Source organism: Frankliniella occidentalis, unplaced genomic scaffold (genome assembly GCF_000697945.3).
Source record: "Frankliniella occidentalis isolate FOCC.00 unplaced genomic scaffold, Focc_3.1 Scaffold136, whole genome shotgun sequence".
In the NCBI taxonomy this organism is placed as follows: Eukaryota; Metazoa; Arthropoda; class Insecta; order Thysanoptera; family Thripidae; genus Frankliniella; species Frankliniella occidentalis.
Genome location: NW_026267263.1, coordinates 25,858 through 30,311, shown reverse-complemented (window position 1 = coordinate 30,311; position 4,454 = coordinate 25,858). Strand labels below are relative to the sequence as shown.

The 4,454-nt window shown below is 60.0% G+C and overlaps 1 protein-coding gene across 2 annotated transcripts in view; it reads left to right on the top strand.

Annotated features, from left to right (window-relative positions):
* Nucleotides 1-4,454, top strand: part of LOC113202070 (trinucleotide repeat-containing gene 18 protein) — a 20,863-nt gene that overhangs the window by 3,745 nt on the left and 12,664 nt on the right. The gene's annotated exons all lie outside the window — the stretch shown is intronic.

The following is a 4,454-nucleotide window of genomic DNA, read 5'->3' as shown; positions in this document are numbered from 1 at the left end:
TCTGCCCCGCCCCCTCTGGCGCCCCCTGCTCTCTTTTACTATTCCAATCCCCGAGCTCATTTTGTCCCTGCCCCTCCATCCATCTCTTTCTCTTTCTCCATTTCCAATCTCACACTCACTCACTCTTTCCGCAGTATAAAGCCGTGCGTCCTTTAACATTTTCGTTTAATCTGTTCGAACAAAGAATATGCAATCCCAAAACATCACGCCGCATCATACAATAAAAGGCCGGTTTGTACCATGTTCCACTTAGACATCAGGATGTATCTTTTTTCACACATCCTTGTTAATACCGTACGTCATTGGAGATGTGTTTTGCACTTTCTTCGGAGAAAAACGCTTTACGCTTCGAATTTCCAGCAGCAGCACGCGGCGGCAAACAACTGTGTTTACCTTCCGGGTCAGATGCGCGGTGTCGGGCGCGTTTACTATGAAGGAAGCATATCGGGTGCGAAGTGGGAGGGGAAGCGGGACGGGGCGAGGCGAGGCGCCGAGCGACGATCTCGAGTCGACTGGAAAGCAAAGCGCTCTCTATAGTCAGTCAGTCAGTGTACGCCTGGCGCCACGCGGGCGGGGCGTGGCGGGGCGTGGCCGGGGGCCGCGCAGAACAAAGAGGGAGATAGAGAAAAGGACGTAGAGGCGCCGTCCGTCCGATGTGCTTCCTCGCGGCCGAGCAACAGCAGCGCACCACGACGCCGACGCCGGCCGTTTCCCGTCTCCGTCGTAGAGGTTCTCGCGGTGGTTCAGGCGCGCGGCGTCACTGTGGTGGTGTGGCCTTTTGCCGTGCGCATTGCGTAAGTCTCACCCCTTCTCCCCGCTGGTCCCGCCCCCGGCTCGCGCTGAACTACTTGTTACTGTACGGCGGCGCCACGCCCCGCCCCGCCGGCCGGGACCGACTACTCTATAGCGATTGCCTCTGCCTCCATCGCTCTGCCCGGCTCTGCTCTGCCGCCCTGCGCTCCGCGGCCGCGCCTTGGCAGCGCACCAAGAATCTGGCTTTGCCAAGCTTCCCTGCTCCTGGCCTGCTCTGGTCTATCCCCGAGTCGGGTATCTAGCCTAGCCTACAGGCTAGCGCTAGCCGGGTCGAGCCTACGGCGCAAAAGCCAAAGTCAGTCAGGGTGAAACGGAAACGGCATACGGTACGGTACACATCGAAATGCGAAGTATATGCGGAACTTCCGACATGCATGCTGCCGCAGCGCTGGGCCCTTCTCTGTTGTCTCGCCAAATAAGGTTCCCTGCGCCGCCCCGCGCCCGCGCGACCCCCCGGGGGGTACCAGCTAAGGCTCGCGCTGCCGCACCCTTCTGCTGCTGCTGCTGCTGCTGCCGACTCGGGTCGGCGCAATGCGCATGGTAAGCGTTCGTGTAAGTACGGCGGCACGTCCGGGAGGAGGGAGGCGAGGAGGAGCGAGGCCAGCGGCGTGGTGGACAGTGCGACGGGCGCACGACACACACGTATCGAGATATCGAGGCATGTGACTCTCTAGCGATAACGACCCGCACTGTCGTCGCGCTCAGGACGAGGAGGGGCCGCGCTCCAGCTCGTCAACCGCTAGGCCTGTCAAGTTTTCCATTTTTAGCTGATTTTAGCAAGAACCGCGAAGAAGCGAGCGACACCTTCTCATTCTGGTTTTCTCTAGCGCATGAATGTTGCTGAAGCTAAACTTATTTTGTTCAAAAAATTGATTAAAGTCTAAAAATGTTAAAATTTTGTACACGGTTCTAAACTTTATTGAAACATGTTACCAATTCAGATTTTTGTAGTTTCCCGAAGTTTCCATTTTTAAGTTGCGCCGTGCCCCTGCGAAACTTATGCCGACTGTGACTTTCAACAGAGGCTTGTTCCACTAAATAACATGTGCTTGCATGGAAGCCATATGCTCGTATATTCCTGGTCGAGGTCGAGAGCTCGATGATGGAGAGTGGGCCGTCCCGTCTCGATCGACAGCGTTCGATCCTCTGCGCCGCAGTGCCCGTCGCGCCTTCGTCGTAGGGATCATCCAGAAAGTACGTCCCGCCTAATGCCGTTTCGAAACTGTTTATAGTTCAGCCAATGGCAGCTCCCATGGCGCCTGATCGGTAGGCAACATCTTACCTGCAGTGCACGCGTGCACTGCTGGGTTGCCTACCGTGCTTTTCGCAGGCGCCGAGCTCCCGTGATTCGACGAAAGAAGCGGAGAAAAGCGGACGTACTTTCCGGACGATGCCGGTAAAAAGGCCCCTTTTCTTGATGTTTAAGGCTCCATAATAGTAAGAAGATGCAATTCAAATTTTCGAACCTAGACGCTGGTTGGCAGTTTTCAAGCAGTTCTGTAGACCAGAGCCCACGACTGTTTGCAAATCAACGCGCACTTCTTAAAATGCTAGCGTACTTGGAAAATTTACCACCTCTTATTGCTTTGGAGCGCGTGGAAAATCCGCCTAAAACACGAGCCCCCTTTGCGTTTACCGGTCCCAGAGGTGAGTATACCGCTTGGCGGCCCGGCGCGCCCCACATCCCCCGCACACTCGACTCCGTATCGAGGGTTATTTCATGAATTCCATTCCGCACCGCCAGCCAGCAGCACGCGGGTCCCTCATTATTCGCTCGTTTCCCGCCGTCGCCACTTCAGTCAGTCTGCCCTGCATGCTGCCTGCACGCTGCCCGCGCTAACTGCGGCCGCGCTAATGCGCGATGGATGTTCCGGTTGATCAAAGAGCTTAGCTGCCGCGCGCTGCTATATGTGTGGCTGCCTCGCTCAAACACAATATACGCCAGACTATTGGACTGTACGTGCGTGCGTGCGTGCGTGTCGTGTGCCGATTATTAATTTCGGGCGTGTGTGTGTGTGTGTGCGTGTGCGCGCGCGCTCCGTTAGGGCAACACGAGCAAGGTGGCGGGGCCGCCACTTGAAAAACTGGTAGAGACAGTTTTGGGGACTTATCGAAAGTGATCATATCATGGCTGAAATTTTTCATCTCCTGGTAAAATGGGAGTATGACATACAATTCCATGATATGTTATTGTGAAAAGGTTGTAAAAACAATTTAGCCGTGGCCATGGTATATCAGTTTCTAAGATTTTCTTTACAGTTGCCCGGGCGGACACGGAATTACGTATTGACGCGCTCGCGAGGCTTTATAAGTTATGGACGTGTCAGCGCAGCGGCGAGCAGCGCTTGCAGAGCAGGGCTGAGGGGTAGGAGGTGTGAGAGGGGGGAGGGAGGTGAAGTGGAGTGTATGAAGTGCCCTCCTGGTCTGGTGGTGGTGGAGATGCAGGGCGATGGAGATGCATGATGCGGGCGATGCTCTGCGGGTTCTCTCTCTGGTCCGCGTGTGATGTGTCCCGCCGCATAGTCGACACCGACACCGCCCCGACCACGACGACGACGGGTCGGACACCACCACCTGTTTGCGTCGTGCACCTTGACGGCCCGCCCCGTGTGGCCCACGCGACCCACCCGCGTGACCTCATGCGGTACAGCGTGACTCTTTTGCGAGACCTTCTGCTGGGTGTGACTAAAAGTCACCGCGTCACCCACTCGGGGGGCCCTTCGTCTATTTGTGGCTCTGCGGCCGGCCGGACGCACTGGCTCCGCCGATGGGGAGGGTCTTGTCGGCGGGGCGCGTAATCTTATCGCCTGCCTGCTGCGCGCGCGCGCCCGCGACCCACCTGCCGCCCCGGGGCCGTGCCGGGCCGCGGCCGCGCCGGGGCGGGCGAACTCGAGGACGAGAAGAGCGCGGCGTGGTAGCAGCCGCCGGCGCGGCGGGGGCGGCCGGGTCACGCGCTCATGCTCAGCGGGGCTGATGGCTTTGGTGTGTCGCATTGCACCCCGGGAGGGCCGGGCGGGGCCGCGGGCGGGGAACTGCGCCGCCGCTGAGCGGTGCTGCGCGGCCGCCCGCCCGGCCTGGGCCTTATGTAGACCAATCAATAGCCGGCCCGTTCTGGCGGGGCGGGGCGGGGCGGGCTGGCGCGGGGCGCCCCCGCGAGGAGACCCACAACCCCTTCCTCTCTCTCTCTCTAACACGCCCTCTCCGCTCTCCGTGTGTTGCAGTGCCGGGCGAGGCGCTCTTCTCCAGCGCCTTCGCCTTCGGGGCGCCCGCGCTCGGGTCGCCGCTGGGGTCGCCGCTCGGCTCGCCCGGCTCGCCGCTCGGCACCCCGCTGGGCACCCCGCTGGGCCCGCTGGTCCACCAGGCCGTGGCGACCCCCATCTACCAGCAGCAGGCGGGGCCCTTCATCGACAACAGCGGGGCCCAGGCCCAGGGGGACCCGCTGGGACCCCGATGGGACTCGGAGGCGGCGCGCCACCGGCAACCGCTGCCGTCGCCGCTCGCCGTCAACGTGAAGCTGGACGGTGCCGCCGGCGCCAGACTCTCGAGCAGTAAGTGCGCGAGGAGGTCCGAGCAGTCCACCGGCTGCGAGTCCCGACACACGGCTGACTCTTCCCCCTTGCGATTTTTATTTTCAAGAAAAA